This window comes from Pan paniscus, chromosome 12 (assembly GCF_029289425.2).
Source record: "Pan paniscus chromosome 12, NHGRI_mPanPan1-v2.0_pri, whole genome shotgun sequence".
Lineage (NCBI taxonomy): Eukaryota > Metazoa > Chordata > Mammalia > Primates > Hominidae > Pan > Pan paniscus.
In genome coordinates this window covers 33,690,321-33,713,775 of record NC_073261.2, presented here as the reverse complement: position 1 = coordinate 33,713,775, position 23,455 = coordinate 33,690,321, and the positions used below count along the sequence as shown (strand labels likewise).

General features: G+C 45.0%; 1 pseudogene; it reads right to left on the bottom strand.

Annotated features, from left to right (window-relative positions):
- Positions 1-303: 303 nt before the first annotated feature.
- On the bottom strand, positions 304-19,205 carry LOC117978242 (ribosome biogenesis protein BMS1 homolog; annotated as a pseudogene).
- Between the last annotated feature and the right edge of the window lie 4,250 nt (positions 19,206-23,455).

Sequence of the window (23,455 nt, the reverse complement as noted above, 5' to 3'; positions counted from 1 at the left end):
ATGGTGAAAAAGGAAATATCTTCGCATAAAAACTAGACGGAAGCATTCTCCTAAACTTGCTTTTGATGTGTGTACTCAATTAACAGAGTTGAACCTTTCTTTTGATAGAGCAGTTTTGAAACACTCTTTTTGTAGAATCTGCAAGTGGATATTTGGATAGCTTTGAGGATTTCGTTGGAAACGGGAATATCTTCATATAAAATCTAGACAGAAGCATTCTCAGAAACATCTCTGTGATGTTTGCATTCAAGTCACAGAGTTGAACATTCCCTTTCATAGAGCAGGTTTGAAACACTCTTTTTGTAGTATCTGGAAGTGCACATTTGGAGCGCATTGAGGCGTATGGTGAAAAAGGAAATATCTTCCCATAAAAACGAGAGAGAAGCACTCTCAGAAACTTGTTTAGGATGTGTGTACTCAACTAACAGAGTTGAAACTTTCTTTTGATAGAGCAGAACACTAAATTGAAGTTTAAAATAATTGTAACAATTGCATCTTATATAGCAGGTGAGATTTCATAGTTTGGTTCAAGTAGTTTTCAAGTGACAAATTTTCAAGGTTTTTAGTTTTCAAGAGTTGTGCAACTTCGTCAGCCAGAAATCAAGCAAAAGGCTAGATAAGTAGCAGCAGGTGCGGGATTCTTGATATTGAAACTTTTAGGACTTTTCTCCTTAGGGATTCCAATGTTGTACATTTTATTTCCAGTATAACCCCTATGCATAGGATAAAGTAGTTTCACATGTTTGATTTTTCTAATTAGTTATTTGGGTCTCAAAATGTCCAGTTTATCAAAAAATCTTGTGCTGTGTACTGGGGACCATCTACTATAGCCTGATCATTGAATTTTTCAAGAACTTAAAGGGTTCCCTAAGTCCAAGGAAGACAATCAGTGTCCACAAGTCAGGAGGAGAAGGGGAAAGGGCATTCTAATCATTGCTTTGTTTTCATTGATTCTGTTGCTGCTTTCTTGCCATTGAAAGTACTCTTGCAGTCTGGTAATCATTATCCTTTGCCACCAGGATGCCCTTTCTATTTGAGATCCCTCAATCTTCATGTTGATCCATAAAAAGGCTTCAAAGTTACAACTATTTTTTTTAGTTCCCAGACTAACAAAAATAATCTAGCTTTTTGTCTTGACTACCAACCACTCTGGATTTTTTTTTTTTTTTTTTTTGAGATGGAGTCTCGCCCTGTCACCCAGGCTAGAGTGCAGTGGCACGATCTTGGCTCACACAACCTCCACCTCCCAGGTTCAAGCAATTCTCCTATCTCAGCCTCCCAAGTATCTGGGAATATAGGCACACACCACCACGCCCGGCTGATTTTTGTATTTTCAGTAGAGATGGGGTTTCACCATGTTGGTCATGCTGCTCTTGAACTCCTGACCTCAGGTGATCCACCTGCCTTGGCCTCCCAAAGTGCTAGGATTACAGGCATGAGCCACCATGCCCGGCCCACTCTGGATTTAAGGACAGTTCTTTCTTCAATCAGCAGCCAAGGAGTCCTGATTCCTGATTCTAATTAAGAAGTTTAACTTGGTATTCTATTTCTGATGGAAGGATGGCTAAAAGAAGGGAGACTCAAACAACAGATGAAGGGAAAATACTCTGTACTGAATTTTCAATGTAATCTTAAATTCTATGTTTAATTGAGATGACCCAAATTCTTTTTTTTTTTTTTGATACGGAGTCTCGCTCTGTTGCCCAGGCTAAAGTGCAGTGGCATGATCTCGGCTCACTGCAACCTCCGCCTCCCGGGTTCACACCATTCTCCTGACTCAGCCTCCCAAGTAGCAGGGACTACAGGTGCCCGCTGCCACACCTGGCTAATTTTTTGTATTTTTAGTGGAGACGGAGATGACCCAAATTCTTAACTGCCTCATAAATACTGTTAATATATTGAAAGTTTTGCCCTAGGCTTTTATTAAAGTCAACTACATAGAAAAAGTTTCTCCTATCTTGAAATGTATTATTAAAGACATCATCCCCAATAATATTCCATATTCTCTGTTTAGGAACCGCAATTGTTTTCAAATTCAAGAATTCAGAGAAATCTACTTGTTACAAAAGAGTAGAATGGATAATGGGCACCACATCCTGAAGTGTATTTTAATAAAAATTCATGTAAGATGGTTCAAAATTTCATTAACTACTTTATATAAAAAAAATGCCTGGGAGAATTCTGTTTCTAGCAGAGTGGCAGACTGATGCCTTGAACAACCCTCTTATTACAAAGCTGAATACTCCACATGAAAACAAATCTTTTCAAATGCATTGTTAAGCTGTGAAGAGAATAACGAAAGTTCTAAGAAACCAAAATCTAAATGAAAACACAAGTCCAGGCAGGCACTGAAAACCTAAAAAAAAAAAAAAAAAAAAAAAACTGAAGAGGCCAATTGTTGGCAAGCATGTGGAACAGCAGGAACTCTTTAAGCTGCTGCTGGTGGCGGAGGCCAAGCCACTGTGCTCCCAGAACACAACACAGAAGCCTCCACACTGAAGCAGAGCACAGGTGCCCTGGAGTCTCCACCCCACCCAGGGATCCTCCAGCAGAAGTGTGTGTGCCCCTGCATACCTGCAAGTCCCATATCCAGACCTAGTGTTCAGGGCCGTGGGATAACAGCCAAAAATAGGAAATCATTTTACTCATCAATGGAAAAATGGTGACACAGTCATATAATGGAACTCAACAATGACGATAAATCAATGTCTGCCATAGACAAGAACATGGATGTGTTCTGTAATACTGAACCAAAGAAGCCAGGCTAAATAGAATGTGCTGTATTTTATAGAAGTCAAAACCAGGCAGAACAAATCTACATCAGGAACTGGGAAAGTAGCTATTTTGTGGGTTGGGGCAGCAGTGCCTGGGAGAGGCCACAGGTCAAGGCTACTGCTTGGTCCAGGGCGTGGCAGCCTGGTGTGCTACAGTTCATCTAGATGCACACTTATGATTCGGGCACTCTTCTGTATGTACATTAACATTTCAATAAAAAGCTTATTAAAACATTAAAACTTTCAGAAAAATCCACATTGCTTCAGTAGAAATTAGCACATTAACGTTTAAAAAATACATGTATATGGTGGGGGAAAAAATAGTTCAAAAGAGTATCCAGTGAAAAGTTTAAGAGGGAGTGATGCCAGCAAGGGACTGATCAATAGCCCAGTAGCCCCAGCACTCCCCTCAGAGAAGGAACTGACATTGTGCCCCACCCCCATGGACCAGCTGCTGCTGCAACGTGCCCTCCTGGACCTGGACCACTTCGGGAGCATGTCCCACCCAGGGTGAGCAGCCACCGCACCCTTCTTCCATCCTCAGGCTTTGTTGCTCTATATCACACCCACCTAGTGGCCCACCACCCCCGAGCCGCTGTTACACTGTCTTAGACCATTTAGTCTGGCTGTAACACAATACTCGAGACTCGGGGTAACTTATTTTATAAAAAAGGTTTATTTGGCTCACCCTGCTTGTGTCTGAAAAGTCCGAGATCGGGCAGCACAACTGGCGAGGGTCTTATGCTGCTTCATCTCATGGGGAAAGTGGAAGGCGAAACAGGTGTATGCAAGGGGCTCACATGGCAAGAGAGGAAACACAAGAGTCTAGGAAGCTGAACTCACTCTGATAACAATCCACTCCTGGTAACTAATCCAGTCCCATGAAAAGGCATTAATCTATTCATAAAGGATCTGCCCTGTGACCCAAATAACTCCCACTAGGCCCCACCTCCCACACCACCACATTTGGAATCAAATTTCAAATGGATGAAATTTCAAATGGCTGGTGGGAACAAATGTTCCACATCACAGCATACACCCCACCTGCGGGGCCACGCTGCTGTGCCCCTCCCCTCCCAGCTGCCATTGCGCCCTGCCCCTTGGAGCCTGAGCTGACTTGGTGCCCTGCTTTCCAGGGAGTCAGTGCCTTGGCCAGTCTGAGCAGTCACATCCCCCACTGCACGAAAGCTGAAGCACTGCCCTGCTTCACAGGGAATCAGTGACTTGGCTGAGCTGAGCAGCCACACCTGCCAGGGATAAGCCAACATGGCACCCTTATATCCCAGGAAAACAGCATTGGCTGAACTGGGGTACCTTGCCCTTCAGGACAAACAACTGTAGAACCCTGCTTCCTTGGAACTGGACTAGCCCTAGAGAATCTGAGTTGCCCAGGCACCTGCCTCCCCAGGGAGAGAAGTAGTTGCTGCACTGGTCCCTGTTCCCGAGGGCCCAAGCCACAGTAGTGCTCCACCATTCTGGGGTCCTTGCTGATGCTGCGCCTGGCCTTACAGGGACTGAGATGCTGCTGTGTCCCACCACTGCAGGGTCCAGAGTCACTATCATGTCACTCCCATGTCCAGAGTCACTCCCATCCCCTGGGAGTTTACTTCTTAAACTCTTCGCAAAAACAGAGTGAGAGGAAATAATTCCAAACACATTTTACCAGGCCAGTATCACCTTAATACCTAAGCCAAACCAAAACACACACACACACACACACACACACACACACACACACACACACACACACCAAACAAACAAAAACTACAGGTCAACTTCTCCAATAAATTAAATACTGATGCAAACATCCTTAAAAAATTTTAGCAAATAGAATTCAACAACACATCAAAAACATTATACATCGTGTTTAAGTGGGATTTATCCCTGGCATGCAAGGCTGGTTTAAAATATGTAAATCAATCAATGTGATATATCACATTAACAAAATGAAAGATAAAATGACATGGTCACCTCAATTGATTCAGTAAAAGCATTTAACAAAGTTTAGCAACCTTTCTTGATAAAACCTCTTCATAGTTTATGTATAGAAGGAAAGTTCCTCAACATAATAAAGACCATTTATGAAAAACCCAGTCTAATCATAGTTAGTGGGGAACAACTAAAGCTTTTCCACTAAGATTGAGTACAAGATAGGGATGGCCAGCCTCATCACTTTTATTCAATAGAGTGCTTGCAAGAGCAATCAGATGAGAAAAAAAGGCAACTAAATTAAAGAAGTAAAATTATCTCTATTTGCAGATGACAAGATCCTTTACGTAAAAAACTCCAAAGATTCCACAAAAAACTGTGAGAACTACTAAATCAATTCAGTTAAGCTGCAAGGTATAAACTCAACATATAAAAATCAGTTGCATTTCTGTATACAAATAACCTAGCTGACGAAGCAATCAAGAAAATAATCTCATTTACTATAGCATCAAAGAAAAACAAAAACTTAGGAATAAATTTAACCAAGAAGGTGAGAGATGTGTACACTTAAAAACCATAAAACATTCATGAAAGAAATTTAGACATGAACAAATGAAAAGACATCCTATGTTTATGGATCAGAAGAATTAATATTGTTAAAATGTTCACACTACCCAAAGCAAATATACAGATTTAACACAATCCTCATCAAAGTTCTGATGACATTCTTCACAGAACAGAATAAAACAATCCTGGCCAGACACAGTGGCTCACGCCTGTAATTCCAGCACTTTGGGAGACCGCAGTGGGCAGATCACGAGGTCAGGAATTGGAGACCAGCCCGGCCAACATAGTGAAACCCTGTCTCTACTAAAACTACAAAAATTGGCCGGGCATAGTGGCATGTGCCTTTAGTCCCAGCTACCTGGGAGGCTGAGGCAGAAGAATTGCTTGAATCCAGGAGGCAGAGGTTTTAGTGAGCTGAGATTATGTCACTGCACTCCAGCTTGGGTGACAGAGTGAGACTTCGCCTCAAAAAAAAAAAAAAAAAAAAAAAAAGAAAAGAAAAGAAAAGAAAAAACAATCCTGAAACTCATATGGAACCACAAAAAACCCCAAACAGCCAACAGATAACTGTGAAAGAAAAAGTTGGAGGCATCACACCTCTTGATTTAAAATTGTATTACAAAGCTATAGTAATCAAAACAGTATGGTGCTGGCATAAAAACAAAAAAATAGACCAATGGAACAGAACAGAGACCTTTGAAATAAATCCAAACATATACTGTCAACTAATTTTTGACAAGGGCAAACAAGACAAGACAATGGTAAAAAAGATAGTTTCTTCAATAATAGGATTTTCACATGCAAAAGAATAAAATTGGACCCTGATCATACACCATACACAAAAATCAACTCAAAACAGATACAAGACCAAAGACCCAAATAAGACCTGAAACCATAAAACTCCTAGAAGAAAACATAGGGGGAAAGCCTCTAGACGTTGGCCGTAGCAATAATTTTTTGGATATCGCACCACAAGCCAGGCTACAAAAGTAAACATAAACAAGGAGGACTGCATCAAACTAAAAAGCTTCTGCACAGCAAAGGAACAACCAACAAAATGAAAGGGGAACCTACAGACTGGAAGAAATATTTGCAAACCACATATCTGATAAAGTGTTAATATCCAAAAATCAGTAAAGAACTCTTACAACTTAATAGCAGAAAACCAACCCAGTTGAAAAATGGGCCAAATAGGAAATGACCAATAGGAAATGGGGAGATATACATTAAAATAATACAAAGTAGCAGACATGTAGGATGAACAAGTTAGAGATCTAGTGTACATCATGAGGGCTATAGTTAATAAAAATATATTGTCTTTGGGATTTTTGTTAAGTAAGTAGATTTTAGCTGTTCCTGTCACACAAACAAAAATCTAACTATGTGAGATGGTAGCTATGTTAATTTGCTTCACTATAGTAACCAGTTTACTATCTATATGTATCCTTTAAGATCATGTTGTCAACCTCAAATATATAAAATAAAATTTATTTTAAAAAAGAAAAGTTTGTCTTCAATCCAGAAAGAACCACTATTACCATTTTTTGGTGTTCCATTCCAAAATATCCCACAAATATACAATTGTTCAATCAAATTTAACGTTAGACTTTATACTTGAACATTCAAAGTACGTAAGAAATTATAGAAAAGTGTCTGTGTGACTCCCTGTCTGTAGAGCACAGGCTTCATCTCCACTAACACACACACGACCAGCACCTTATACAGAGAGTCCTTGTTTGTCTTTAGTCTGACACCATGGGCGAGCCCGAGGTGGCCCGTGGTCCACATTCCTGACCAGGTGTCTTTCTCACCCACTGGTTTCAACAAAGATGTTACTGGGTTATAGAAGGCTGGGATGGAAACAGGATACCAAGTTCGCATGAAGACAATATCTGAAAAGAGGTAATTTACTTTAACATTTTCAAAAGAAGATTCATATCCATATTGCAAAGAAACAAAGAACAAAACTTTCACTCCAAACTTCTCTACCTGGCTGCAAAGTATTTGAAGGGAAAGCTCGCTAAGGAAACTATTCTCATAGATCACAGAACTGTTACTGGGTGTGGCCAGGGGACTGCAGACACCAGGCGAATGGGCACACCGCATAAGACTGGGAGATCTAAGGCTGGAGCTGCTCAACTCTCTGGAGACCTGACTCCAGCCTCTCGTCACACTGGCTAGAAGTCAAGCATGAATGGTAACACCCTGCCCTGAACACTACTTAAGACACTCATCGCTCATCTGCAGCTTATCCTCAAAGCTAGCCTGGAAAGCTCCTTCTGGAGCTCAGAGTGCTCTCTTGATCTGCCCCCTTATGCCACTGACAGTTCGAATCACAGCATCTTCAAATTTGGCCACTTCCAAGGCAGAATTAAACATTCCCTACAGGTATAGCAAGATAAACACACACACACACACACAAAATCATATACTTTATGCTTTACTTCTTACTTCAAACATACATCCCTGATTAAAGAACAAAAACAACTCACTGAAGGGTGATAAAATAATCAAAATGTATTTGCCCCTGAAAGTGGAATTACTACCTCAAAAAGAATACAACTCTTTCATTTTCCCCAAAATAATCATGTGAGTTCATGGGCATGCTCATCACTGCTGTCTGTGTGGAAGAGAAGATCGAAGAGTGATTTACTGGACTGAATTGGCCTAGGAAGCCTTTGCTGGCATCTCTCAGACTGGACTGCAGCCCAGATCCTTTTACTCAGATGCATGCACTTAGAACATGAAAACATAAGATAAATGCCGGTGGTATTATTACCTTATATTGCAAGAACATTTTATGACTTCCTAACTCTGTGTTTTCAATAGAAACATCCCCACTAATGAAATTGTCAATAAATGCTGCTCAAACCACCCTCCCCAAATACTGTAAAACAGTACATCCATTTCTCTGTACCCTTGCCAAGTTGTCTGCAAATGCTTTGTCGATTTTTCTACCGAGTTAGACAAACTTGTGATTTTTTTCCCTTTCTTAACACCAATTTAAAAAGTAGGAAACAAAACCTAGTGGATAAAATGACATATTTTCAATATGAGTTCTGTGGCAGTCTCACATGGAAGTCAGGAGTAACAGCCTCAATTCCTAAATAGCTGTTTACCACTGCTTTTTTGAGCATATTTAAGTAATACAGAATATAAAGGAGCAAACAAAATATGAAGTTTATAAAAGATTTCAAACACTTTTCTAAAAATATGAGGCCCACATTTTAGAGGTATTTCATTCCTTTTCTCAAACAATATGGACATTTATAAATATGAGAATATATAGATATACAGACCTTAATAAATGAAGTGTTCTTGAAAATTTTATAAGGAAAACCAGTTAGCTTTAATTTCTTCACAATTTTTATGGATTTATCCAGATCAAGGACAACTCCTGTGGCAGCTATCCGAAAATCAGGCTAACAGGAGCCCCAAAATTTGAAAATAGGAATAATATTAGCAAGAGAAAAACTTCAATTCTATGTAACACAATAAATTACCAAAGTGAATTTTACTTACAATTAGCTAAGAAAAACAAGAGAGACCATCTGAACTTGCAAGCCAGTGGTTTGACAAAAGCAATCCAAAACTTTAAAGTTGGTAAGCCAAACTAACAAGGGTGACTTGAGGCCAGGCACAGTGGCTCATACCTGTAATCCCAGCACTTTGGGAGGCCAAGGCAGGTGGATCACCTGAGGTCAGAAGTTTGAAACCAGTCTGGCCAACATGGCAAAATTCCATCTCTACTAAAAATACAAAAATTAGCTCGGCATGATGGTGCACACCTGTAATCCCAGCTACTCAGGAGGCCGAGGCAGGAGAACCGCTTAAACCCAGGAGGCAGAGGTTGCAGCGAGCCAAGATCGTGCCACTGCACTCCAGCCTGGATGACAGAGTGTGACTCTGTCTCCAAAAAAAAAAAAAAAAAAAAAAAAAAAAAAGAAAAAAGAAAAAAAAAAGACTACTTGAGTACTTTCCTGAGTGATTTCAGAGGAATGTAATTTTACTATAATGATTTATTTGGAACGAAATGGAAAAGAAAAATACAGTTGCAATGTTTAGGAAATTAAAATTTGGACCTCCAGGGAAGATTCCATCTGCTCATTATTCTGCTTTCTTCTCTGTTAAATGGGACCAGTAAACCCTGCCCTGCCTGACTGGTCAAATGAAAATGGAGTGAACAGACTGCTACCCCACCACAGCTGCAGGGAGTCTTGTGTCTGGGTGGTCTCTGATGGCTCCTCATAACCTCATATAGTGCTTAGCACATGGTGAGCACTGCTTAAATACTTGCTTAGATAAATAAATGCAAAAGATGCACAAAAATAGGAAATGTACCATTATAATTCTTCCACCTCCCCTCCTCTAATCCCACACCCTACTGAAAAGGATGTACAGAGATTAAAAGCAAAGGGAAATTTACTTTATAATAATAAAAATGAGTAATTTTCAACTTAAAGTCTCATGTACTTAATAACCCACATTCAGGATATATTTCTCAAACCAATCTGTAAAAGAAATCGTCCAAGATAGTTACCATTATGCCACTGACAGACTGTATTGCCAAGAAACCAGTTCCCTGTGGAGTGATAGGGTCTTAAAGGAAAAGGAAAAAAAGAAATATAGCAAACCAGAAATTTTAGATTCTAGTTTAACATACTGGATACGGACATTTAGATTTGGATATAGATTTACATATATACTCCAAACCACCTCCCCGCTCCCAGAAAACAGAAACATCTTAGGAGTGGAATTTTATGAAAGGAAAAGCACAAAGCTAAAATAACGCAGCCTGTAAAGTTTAATCTCGGCAATAGGCAAGTTATTGTAATCATATTTTACCCCAAAAGGCTGCTCCACAATGCATGTGCTGTGGGGTATACTTTAGAAGCCTTTGTCTTCCATTGTGGTCTTCAATATAATAGAGCAGGATGGTCTGAAACCTCCTCCACCCTACAGAAAATATGATTGGATCTTGGGACTTGAGGATTTTCTTATACCAGCGATGTTTCTTCAGACGAATCTGAGGGGGATGAGAGGGTAAGATGATTGATGGAGGGGAAATCCACAGAGCCTCAGGCACCAAATATGCAGCAAAGGGACCCACCTGCACGTGTCCAACATTTCCCTCGCTGTTGCCCAAGCCACCCAGGATAATGGGGTAATGGGGGTCAAAGTTCTGCACAAATTCACAGGGAACATTTTCAATCTCAACGCGGACGTACATCCCAGGTTGAAAACCATCATACTGAACTCTGGCTTCATCATCTTGATCTTCAAGTTCTACGTGATTCAGCCATACATGACGGGGTGGGGGGGAAAACCTGTATGCTGTTATTTGTAATAAACATAGGATTAACATGAACAAATAAGCAATTTCTAAGTAAAGGAACTGTGGACAGAATTATGTAGGCTTTATCCTATTAAAAATACTACACATTTGGCCGGGTACAGTGGCTCATGCCTGTAATCCCAGCACTTTGGGGGGCCGAGGCGGGCAGATCACATGAGGTCAGGAGTTTGAAACCAGCCTCGCCAACATGGTGAAACCCCGTCTCTACTAAAAATACCAAAATCAGCTGGGCATGGTGGTGCGTGCCTGTAGTCCCAACTACTCAGGAGGCAGAGGTGAGAGAATCGCTTGAACCTGGGAGATGGAGGTTGCAGTGAGTCAAGATCGTGCCACTGCACTCCAGCCTGGGCAATAGAGCAGGATTCCATCTCAAAAAACAAAAAAACAAAAAAACCCTACACATTTTACCTCTACAGTCTGTTCAGAATATGTCCCAACCATTTTCTTCTCTCCTGCTCCAAGGGACAGCAAATGTAGATAACTGTGGAGCCCTGCGTGCTCGAACATTGGAAACATCCCCAGTCCACACTTTCTTTCCTTCCTCTCCAAATAATTCTTTCACACTTTTCCCTTGTCTTCAAACACCCACCACCACCCTCACCTTCACTCAGCTGATGGCTGTTTCCTGATTCACTCCAAAACCAAAAGAACCTCTACGGTCAACCCTCTACCAGGGTTTCCTCCCATATCCAGCCTTATCAGAGCTCTGACCTGGCCCATAGAGGAGCTATGTGTGGCTATTTAAATTAAAATTAATTACAATTACATAATATTTAAAATGCAGTTCCTCAATCACACTAGTCACACTGGAAGTGGTCCATATCAACTTGCAGCCAGTGTTACAATATTGGGAAGCACAGACGTGCATCTCCATGATCACAGAAAGTTCTACGGGCAGCTCAGGCACAGATGATTTGTCCATGCCTCTACTCAGGGCCACACATCACTTGCTCACTAGACACCATCCTCTCTTCCTGGACTTCATTCCATCAGCTCTTCCCTCTGTTCTCTCTCTTACCTCAAAACCTTTTGATTCCACTTCTTCCACCAAAAACTGCTTCATTTCTCTGCTTCTCTCTGCAGCAAAACCCCACAAAAGTTTTCCACAGTTGCAGCCTCCAGTTCCTCTGCTCCCATTCTCCTACATCCATGAAAATTGGTGTTTGCCAAGATCGCTGAAGGCCTCCACGCTGAAGGACTCCTCCAGTGGTCAACTCTGCCTTTACCGTAGTTAACACTGCAGCGGGATCTGAACAGTGCTTCGCCTCCGTGTACAACTGGACTCCGGCGTGCCTGCATGCTCACACTGCTTCTCCCTCTCCCTCCTAGGCACTGCTCAGGCCTCACGGCTGCGATCGCCCCAACTCGCCCATGCCAGTCTTGCTCCTCCCAGTCACTCTGCACTCACTCCCCAGCACCTCACAGAGTTAAGTGGCATCTACATGCTGAGGGCTGTACATCTAAGTCCCTGGCCAGACCTGTCTCTCCAGACTTGACACTCCGCTTGTCTGCATGATACCCAGCCGAACCAAACATCATCTTCCCAAAACTGCATCTGCAGACAGTTTCCTATCTAACCTGCAACAACCCATCCTTCCAGGAACTTCCAGTCGCCATCCTCATTTCCTCTCACACACCCCACATTCAGTCCACCAGGAAATCCTACTGACCCAGCTTCCAAATAAACTCTATCCGGGTTTGACTCTTTGTCTCATCTCCACTGCCAGCCCTCTGGTTTGTGCCACCGGACTGATCTCTACCAGACTGTCTTGGCAGAGTGATCTGATTACCTGAATGTCTCTCCTCTGCTCAAAACCCTCCAAGGACTCCCATTTCAGAGTGAAACATTCAGTCTTTTCCAATGGCCCACAAGGCTCTAGGTAATTTTAAATTGTAAACGGTGTGAAGCAAAAACTTCAGAGTTAGCCTAGTCATGCCTTTCAAAGGTCAACACAGACTAGCAACCACTAAGCTAATGCCTAATCAGGAAACAGTCCTTTGACTAGATGAAGATCTAGGATGAAACTCCGTTTCACAAATCATATACCTAATCTGTTCCAGCTTACACAAGCACTCCTGGCCTCACTAACAAGACGCAACTCAGATGCTCACCATCAACTGTACACACGTTTCTGTGTCTGTCTCCTTCAGAGTGACATCACCGCCTCCAGCAACCTGCTCAGCACCCCCAGGCAGGAGGGACACACCATCTCCCTTCATCTCCGCATCTGACCTTATACTCCACATGTCCTTCTGAACTCTGACCAGGATGAGTTTTCAGAGCACTTCCCCTGGGAGCTCTGGTGTGTCCATAAGCCACACGGGCCACTGATCACCTGCCATTCAAATCAGGGAGCAGCGATCGGAATAGGCAGCATTGGCTTGCACTGAAATGAACGCACTGTCTCAGATCACTACATTGTAAAAGTCTCAAAAGTAGAGACCATGTCTCAGTCATTTCGGTTTCCTAATTCTTGTTACAAAATAGGTATGGATCTTTTTCTGGTGATCTTCTGACTGTAGAAACAATGAGCTCACTGCATGAATAAACACACTCACATGCATCTACCCAGGAGTCCAAATGAAAGGCACAGAAGCAGGATAGGAAGCAGGGACCCAAAGAAAGTCAGGGATTCCTGCACTATGTGATAGTCTTGACAAGGGGCTGAGAGGAACTGAGGTTTATCACCTGTGCTTCTTTCTGCATTTCTCCTTTAAGATCATCAAAATATGTGCTTTCTCCTTCATCATATTCCGCATCAAACATCTCCTTCAATTTTCTCTTCTTATCCAAATGCTTTTTCTTGGCAATTTCTTCTTCGTCGGGGTCAATTTCTTCCTTGTTTCTCTATATCTTCATTCTTAAATTTCCAGAAGAAAAAATTTTGTGTATGTTTATGAAGGTCTTTTCTTTAAACATTACATTTTTTAAAGTTCTATTTAAACAAAAGTCTTAGCAAAAATCTGTTATCATTTTCAATAAAACAAAACAAAACACAACATAACCTTTGTCTCTGAATAACATGGTACTGCTACAGGAAATTTTTACATCTGCATTACAAATTAGCTGCTATTCCTTAAGCTGGCTGGGAACACAAACTAGAATAAAAATAACAGACATGTCCCTCACCCAGATGCTCCCAGACCCTGTTCTAAAGAAATATTAGGGAGAACAGGGACTTCATTCTTTTAAATGACACTTAAATTTAAAAAGAGGAGAATGATGGCAATGGTTGAATGTAAGTCTGAGAAGCTAAGACTTCTGTGAGTGAAAAATCACAGTGGTCTTGGCAAATGACTATGGCAAGAAACAGTAGTAACTGTCGTCCAAAACTTAACAAGTAAACAAGAAAGCTTCTCTTTGGTCCCCACATCCCCACATCCCCACCCTTTAGGAAGGAATCTATCCATCCAGTCTGCAATCTTCACACATCACAAGTAAGATTTGCATTTCTCAATGTGGGCCTCTCTCAGAACACAATGACCAAGAACAGCCAGCTACGACAAAGTCATACCTGAGTGTCGGGGCCCGATTTTCCCTTGTGCACGTCCCCTGTTTCCAAGTCTTCAAAGTCACCGTAGAGCTCCTCTGGGAAAAGAACACCCAAAGGCTGCTCTGTGAGCCAGGCATGCATGTGCTGCTGGCCCCACCCACGACAGGCCCACAATGCGCTCCGCATTCCAAGCCTCATTCTTACTGTTCCCGTCACTAGACACACAGGCAAAACTTTGCACTAGGGAATGCTTTTCATCATCTGTTTAGGTAAACTAAATTGACCCAATCCACATTTCCGCACTTCATGTCAAAAATCCCAATCTCAATTTTTCCAGTATAGATAATGGACACTCTTTCGTTTTTGTTTTTTTTTTTTGGAGACGGAGTCTCACTCTGTCACTCAAGCTGGAGTGCAGTGGCACGATCTCAGCTCACTGCAACCTCTGCCTCCCAGGTTCAAGCAATTCTACTGCCTCAGTCTCCCGAGTAGCTGGGATTATAGGCACCCGCCACCAGGCCTGGCTAATTTTTATATTTTTAGTAGAGATGGGATTTCACCATATTGGCCAGGCTGGTCTTGAACTCCTGACCTCGTGATTTGCCCTCCTCAGCCTCCCAAAGTGCTGGGATTACAGGCATGAGACACTGCAACCGGCCAATGGACACTTTTTATGAAAGACACAGAGGTCTATCTGTGTCCCCCAAATGAATAATTCAAAGAGTGAATGGAAAAGTCCCATGCTGATAACCAGCACATGTGAAAAGGAGTCTCAATGTAAGTTCAACACAACACAATCGTGTAACACACCTAGGGGAAATTTTAGATCATATAAAACATAGCATTTAGATTGAGTAGAGCCCCAAACCACACCAAACCCATGGGAAGAGCTTATTCACTCATTCATTCCTTCATTTGTTTTTGGAGCTCTGGGTTCAATTATAGTTCCCACTCTTAAAAGAAATAGACAAGTAAGGCTGGGTGCAGTGGCTCACATCTGTAAACCCAGCACTTTGGGCGCCCGGGAGGCAGAGGTTGCAGTGAGCCATAATTGCATCACTGAACTCCAGCCTGGGTGACAAAGTGAGACCCTGTCTCAAAAAAAGGAAAACAAAAGAAAGAGGCAAGTTAAAACTCATTTGGGAGAGCAATGTTTAGAAGGCTATTAAAACATTTTCACATAAGGGCCAAAGAACCAGGTAGATGTTATAAAAGATAGGAAGCTCCTATTTGTAATAAAAGCAAAAAAGGATAAAATAGGAATAAACCTAACAAGAAGTGCACCAGAACTTTATTTATTTAAAAAAGAAGAAAAGCTTTAATATGCTACCAAAGGACAAAAGGAATAGCATCACTACCAACACTCGTAAGTGCTCTCCACACCAGGCACTGTGTTAAGTACTTTCCTTGCCTTAACCACATTCTTCAACCCAAGGAAGTAGATGTTGTAAATATTATATACTGAATAATGATATGTCCTCATATGAAAAGGAAGACTCGACATCACAAATACGCCAATTCTCCCTTTAGCCCAGTTACAACCCGAAACCACCACTAAGGATTTCTGGTCTAGAGAAGATAACACATTATACCCTCCTAAGAAATGTAACCCAAACTCTAGAAATAATAGACAGGAGATGATCAATGGAGAATTCCGAAAGGTGGACAGAAAAAGGCTGCTGAGGGACTCTAGGACTAAGGAATGCATAGTGGCCAGGTGTCTCCCTGGACCTCATCCAATAGGACGGTGACCCAGGCCCAGAGTTTTCCAACTCCCAACATAGCAATAGAAGGCAACCCAGGCAGACTCAGTCCCCGCAGATCAAAGGAGATCTTCCCCACAACAAGAAAACCAGCTCCACACACCAACACAACCACCATTCCCCACCCACCTAGCTGCAGCAGGTGGCCCAGCCTGGGGCAGCTCCCCTGTTCCCTCAGGTGGGCAACAGCAGGGACTGGTGGGAGAATCCCAGTGATACATATTAGCCAAACAGACCAAAATAACACCATGAAGGCTCTGAAATTAAATTGCCATTGGAATCACAGCCCACAAAGTAGACCAAGACCTACAGACTAAACCTAAATAGGAGGACTGCCTGCAAAAATAAAAATTACATAGGCAGATGTTGGAACCACCTGACTCATCACTTATAACAGTCAGCATAAAAATGCTTCAACAAGCAACTACAAATCCTATGGCAACAATCAAAGAACTGAAAACGTCAGCAAAGAAACTGAAGAAGAATCAAATGGAAATTACAGAAATATAAAATACAGTAACAGAAATTTTAAAAAAATCTAACTGGATGGGCTCTATTGAGTAAAAGTGGAGATGACAGAGGAGAGAATCAGAGAAGCTGAAACCTGATCAACAGAATTCACCCAGTCTAAACAATAGAGAGAAAATAACCTGAAAACAAATGAACAGAGCTGCACGGACCTGTGAGACGATAACAAAAGACCCCGCATTTATGTTATCTGAGTCCCACAGGAGACCAGAGCTGCGAAAGCATGCAAATAACTAATTCCTGAGGGTTCCCACATTTGGTGAAAGATATAAACTTACAGATTCAAGAAGCTGAGCAAACCTCAAAGTATACCAAAAGAAAGCAACACTGATTAAACTTTCAAAACTAAAAACAAAGAGCAAAAATGGCAGAATGCCTGTAGGGACACGCCAACTCAAATGCCATGGAGGCCAGAAGGAAGTGGCACAACATTTTCAAGTGCTTAAAAAAACCAACCAAACAAAAAAACTGTTGGCTGCAAATTCCATATCCCATGAAACTACCCTTCAGAAATGAAGAGAGAAATAAAGACATTCTCAGAGGAAGAGAATATAGGAATTTGTCACTGGTCAATTTAGAAATGTTAAAAAGTGGCTACAGAAATATGTTCTGTCATTTCCACAATACAAAAAATTAAAACAAAAAATCAAAATAAAAAATGGCTACAGAAAGTTCTTATGCAGAAGGGATGAATATGGGACTATGGGAGGAGGGACAAAGGAAAGACCAGAAATGTGGATACATACACGAGACAATCCACAGTTCTTAAAATCACATTTGACGACTGAAACAAAAACTATACCACCACGTACTACTAAAGCCAGTGATTTATACAAGTGGAAAAGGTAAAGAGACATAAATGCAAGGCAGGTTTCCACACTTTGAAGTGGTAAATACTGGTACCAGTAGACTACTATATTACAATACACATATTGCAACATCCAGAGCAAACACTTTAAGACTATACAAACAGATACACGCAACAACATTATACAGAAATAGATCAAGATGGAGGGAAAGAAAAAGGAAACAAGCAAATAATAAAAACATCAGACATAAGCAATTATGTAACAATAAGCACCTTAAATGTAAATGGTCTAAATAAACCAAAAGACAGATTGATGGAGAGCCTATAATAAACACATGGCCCAACTAAATACTGTTCATAAGAAACTTCAAACTCACTTAAGGACCTAAGTAGGTTGAAAGTAAAAGAATGGAGAAAGATATCCTGTGAAATCATTAATTTTTTAAGGAAGCAGGAGTGAATATATTAATATCTCATGAAGTAGACTTCAAGCAAAATAATTTACCAGAGCTGGAGAGGGTCTTCACTGAATTTTAAGATCTAAAATTTCCTATGCTGCCTTGACATCTTTGAGCCTCACAGGGCCCCAAAGGCCTAGCCGTGGGTTTTCCTGTTTCTACCAGACACCCCCTACCCCGCCACCCAACAGGAAAGGCTCCCCACCTGGCTAGTTCTTTTATCAGCCAGAACAGTTGCACCTCAGCCTAAGAAGTTTCACTTCACCTGTCTGCCAGCCCATGAATTTATTCAAACAAGCCAATTGCTCTCCCCCTCGGGAACCATTGGTCATTGTGTGCTCTTGTTACTACCAAGCCTGCCTGCTTCCTCAGCCCCCAGCCCTCACTCCGCTACAGAGTGCGGTGCCCATCTGACCCTGTGTGGCATGCAGTGCCCTCTGAGCTGTGGGTATATGTGACTAAAACACTGCTGTCAATCTCATCCATCCACGCCAGGTGTCGTGTTCAGCCATCTCCTACACTTTAGGGCAGGGACCCCTCCTTCACCAATGGGGTGAAAAGGAAGTGATCATAACAACTGCTTAATGACAAAAGGATTAACCCACCAAGAAGACATCTACTTCAACATCCTTCTCTTAGCAACTGTTAAAACTAGGCAGAGGCCGGGCACAGTGGCTCATGCCTGTAATCCCAGAACTCTGGGAGGCAAAGACAAAGGATAGCTTGAGGCCAGTAGTTCGAGCCTGGGCAACATAGCAAGGCCTCATCTCTCCAAAAAATTTTAAATTTAGCCAGGTGTGCCGGCACACACCTATAGTACCAGCTACTCAGGAGGTTAAGCCAGGGGAAGTACTTGACCGTAGGAAGTCAAGGCTGCAGTGAGTCATGTTCGTGCCACCGCACTCCAGTGTAAGTGACAGAGTGAATCTAGGCAGAAAAGGAGCAAGGATTTACAAACGATCTGAACAGTCAACCAGCAAAATCTGACATCCGTATAATACTCCACTCCCCAACAGCAAAACACACACATTTTTAAAGCCAATAGAAATCTACCAAGATGAGGTACACTTGGGGCAATAAAAGAAATCACAGCAAATCTTGCTGTGCGCCCCTCTGCGCCGGCGCCGGCGCCGTGCCCCTCTCTGCGCCTTCTTTTCTCACCATGGGGAAGCGTTTGGGGGCCTCTTGAGGGACCCCCTAGATACTTCTACTCAGAGCCCCCAAAGCAGGGGAGCCTCCACTCCTCTGTCTGCAGCCTCCCCTGTCGGTTCTCGCTACCCAGGGTTCAGTGGCCTGGGGGCTGACGGAGGTGGTCGCCTCTGCCAAGGCCCCTCCCGGCACCTCCCTGGCTCATCCAGCCCACCTTCCTCCCACGCTGGCTCACGCAAAGTGCTCTGGTCACCAGGAGCCCTTCCTGACCAGCCCCGGCCCCTTCTTGGCCTTCGCCCATCTGGCCTCCCCTGGAGCCCTGACCTGGGTGCCGGGCCTGCTGGGTCCAGAGCCCACCCCGCCCTGAACAACCCCGAGTCTCAGCCACCCTCGGCTCTTACCCTTTCGCAGCTGGGGAGTGGAGCCTGGGCCTGCGCCTCTCCGCGCCTGCGCCGGCGCTGTGCGCCTCTCCGCGCCTGCGCCGCCGCTGTGCGCCTCTCCGCCGCTGTTCGCCTCTCCGCCGCTGTCCGCCTCTCCGCCTCTCCGCCGCTGGCCGCCTCTCCGCCGCGCCGCCGCTGTCCGTCTCTCCGCTGCTGTCCGCCTCTCCGCCGCGCCGCCGCTGACCGCCTCTCCGCCGCGCCGCCGCTGACCGCCTCTCCGCCGCTGTCCGCCTCTCCGCCGCTGTCCGCCTCTCCGCCTCTCCGCCGATGTCCGCCTCTCCGCCGCGCCGCCGCTGACCGCCTCTCCGCCGCTGACCGCCTCTCCGCCGCTGTCCGCCTCTCCGCCGCGCCGCCGCTGACCGCCTCTCCGCCGCTGACCGCCTCTCCGCCGCTGTCCGCCTCTCCGCCGCGCCGCCGCTGTTCGCCTCTCCGCCGCTGACCGCCTCTCCGCCGCTGACCGCCTCTCCGCCGCTGTCCGCCTCTCCGCCGCTGTCCGCCTCTCCGCCTCTCCGCCGATGTCCGCCTCTCCGCCGCTGTCCGCCTCTCCGCCGCGCCGCCGCTGACCGCCTCTCCGCCGCGCCGCCGCTGACCGCCTCTCCGTCGCTGTCCGCCTCTCCGCCGCGCCGCCGCTGACCGCCTCTCCGCCGCTGACCGCCTCTCCGCCGCTGACCGCCTCTCCGTCGCTGTCCACCTCTCCGCCGCGCCGCCGCTGTCCGCCTCTCCGCCACGCCGGCACCGGCGCTGTGTGCCTTTGCAAGGGCGGAGCTGCGTTCTCCTCCGCACAGACCCAGAGAGCATTGCGAGGGCGGAGCTGCGTTCTACTCTGCACAGACCTTGGGGCACTGCCTCGCTTTGGGACAACTCGGGGCCGCATCGACGGTGAATAAAATCCTTCCTGTTTGCAGCCATGTTTGTGGTTGGTGGCAGCGATGGACACTGCAGCCAGCCAGAGTGTAGAAAGGCATCGGGGTAAGTGCGCTATCCAGGCTGCACTGCTGGTGGCCTGGGACGGGTTGGGAGCCCTATCTCAGGCCTCACTGCCCGTCTTGGGTGGCTGGTTGGGTGTGCTATCTGGGGCTGTGCTGCCTGCACCGGGCAGGGCGGTTTGGGGACTCAAACCGGGCTGCACTGCCTTTGGCGGGGAGCCGGTTGGGGGCACTATCCCAGACTGTATTGCTGGCAACAGTGAGGTGGGTTAAGTGTGCTATCTGGGGCTGCACTGTGAGGCTGTGGGGGGGGGGGGGGGGGGTGGCGGTTTTGGGTTGAGGGCGCTATGGGGTGCTGTAATGCCCATAGTGCGGGGAGGCAGGGCAGTTAGGGTATGTTGGGTGTGCTATTGGCGGGGGCGACACTGCTGGTGGTAGGGGGCAGGGTGGGTTGGGGGCCATATCAGGGGCTGCACTGATTGCTTTAGCTAGGATTTCTGGTACTATGTTAAACAACAGTGGTGACAGGGGGCATCCTTATCATGTTCCAGATCTTAGAGGAAAAGCTTTCCAATTTTCCCCATTCCATATGATTTTAGCTGTGGGTGTCTTTCCTGTAGTTTTTATTATGTTGCGGTATGTTTCTTCTGTGCCCGTTTCTTTGAGGATTTATAGCATGAAGGGATGTTGAATTTCATCAAATGCTTTTTCGGTTTCAGTTGACGTGATGATACTGTTTTTGTCGTTTATTTGGTTGGTATGATGTATCACATTGTATGTTGAGTGACTCCTGCATTCCAGGGATACATCCCACTTGATCATGATGAATTATCTTTTTAATGTATTACTGAATTTGATTCACTGGTATTTTGTTGAGGATTTTTGCATCAATATTAGAGATCCTGGCCTGTAGTTTTCTTCTTTGATGCTTTTATCTGATTTTGGTATCACAGTAATAATGGTCTCATAGAATAAGTTTGGAAGTATTCCCTCCTGTTTTTCAAAATAGTTTGAGCAGGATTCGTACTAGGTCTTTAAATTGTTTGGTGTGAAGCCATCAGCAGTGAAGACATCAGTTCCTGGGCTTTTCTTTACTGGGAGACTTTTTCTGATGGCTTCAATCTCATTACTTGTTACCAATCTGTTCTGGTCTTGGATGTTCTCATTGTTTAACCTAAGTAGGTTGTATGCATCTAGGAATTTGCCAATTTCTACTAGGCTTTCCAATTTATTGGCCTATAATAGCCAGTTATGATCCTTTGAATTTCTGAAGTATTAGTTGTAATGTCTCCTTTTTTTAATCTGTTGATTTTATTTATTTGAATCTTGTCTCTTTTCTTAGGCTGGTTAAAAGTTTGTCAATTTTGTTTAGCTTTCCAGAAAACCAACTTTTCGTTTAATCTTGTGTGTTTTTTATTTCAATTTTGTTTCTGCTACGATCTTATTTATTTTCTTATTTTCGGTTTAGTTTGTTCTTACTTTACTAGTTCTTTAAGATGTATTGTTTATTTGAAGTTTTTCTTTTGTTTGGATAGTAGGCACTTATAGCTGTAAATCTCTGCCTTTGTACTGCTTTCTGCGTAACAAGTTTTGGTATGCTGTGTTTTCATTACCCTTAGTTTCATGAAATTTTTGAATTTCTGTCTTAGTATCTTCATTGACCCGCTAGTCATTTATTCAGGAGGGTAGTGTTTAACTTCCATGTGATTGTATTGTTTCCAAAATTACTTTTCTTATTGATACCTAGTTTTATTCCTTTGCAGTGAAAGAAGATGGCCACGGAGACAGACAGCAGCATGGTCAGAGTGGTAGGAGCCAGCCATCAGGGAGAGCTGCTCCATGCCTGGCTGCTGGGAGCTAGAGCCTGCGGCCCACTGGCTTGCCTCACTGTAGTTGGTGGTGGCGGTGACAGAGACTGCAGCATGACCAGAGTGGTAGGACAGGGGCTATCCAGGCCTGCACCTTTCGCAGTGTGGGGTGGGTTGGGGGTGCTATCCAGGGTGTCATTGCCTGCATTAGGGGTACTGGTTGGTAGCACTGCACAGGGCTGCACTGCCCACAGCAGGGAGGGTGGGTTATGGGTGCTTTCTGGGGCTGCAATGCCCATGGAGGAGGACAGGTTAGGGCATATCGGGTATACGCTACTGGAGGCATTGGGGGACGGAGGTGAGGGGCGCTATTGAGGGCAGGACTAGCCGTGGAGCGGGGGCGAGTTCGGTGCTATCGGGGCTGCACTGCTGGCGGCAGTCAACAGAGTTGGCATCCAAGGAAGGAGTGGTTCTCCTCTCCCTGACTCCACACTCCAGAGGGCGAACCACTCTTGGTCATACTGGAGTGTGGCAGGGCACGCAGCATTTGCATGGGAATCCTGAGCATGGCAGAGCCCCCACACCCACCATGGTTCCTGGGCCTGTGCACTCTGGGTCTGTGCCTCAGAGGCTGCCAGGCACCCCTGGGGACACCACGGGGGACAGGGCCCTGTGTGTGGAGGTGTCCGGAACAGGAATTGGCACCTGGGTGCGGAGGGCTGGCTGGGTCTGAATTTGTCTGCTTCTCCTGTTCCCCGAGGAGTGCAGCCCCAGTGGGCCCAATGGTTTCTGTGGAGTGGGGAGCTGGGTGCTGTGGTGTCTCCAGCACCCACCCCAGACCCCAGTTCCCGGCCAGCTTGGGCCAAAAGGAGAGGCTGGACTTTGGAGGGTGGGTGTGAGTGCCTTTGCTGAAACTGGCCCCTGCCACCCAGTGGCCAGCATGACAAGTTGAGGCTCTAATGCTGCCACTCCTCACAACTTCCTCTAGGCTTTTCTGGCTTTGCCCGCCCAGCTGCTCCATGCCAGGAGGAGGAGGAGACACCTAGAGCCTGCAACACCACGGCTCGCCTCGCTGCGGGTGGGTGGCAGTGACGGAGACTGCAGTGCGCCAGAACGGTAGGAGAGCGGCCGCGCTAGGAGGGCAGGCGGCTGCAGGCAGGGTTGGGAGTCAGGCTTACAGCGATGGACAGGCTGCAGCAGTGGCTAGGTGGTAGGAGCCTTGTAGGGAGGGCTGGTGCATTGGCAATGGGCCTGGCTTTGCCCTGTGCCTGCCGTGGATCTGGCCCTGTACTGCCCTGCCTTGCCCTGTACCTGCCCTACTGTTATCTGGACTCTCGGCCCTGTGCTGCTCTGGTCCCATCCTGTCCCTGTCTTGGCCCCGTGCTACCCTGTCCCTTCCCTGGTCTTGCCCTGGCACTGGCCCTGCCCCGAACCTGCACTGGCCTGACCTTGGCT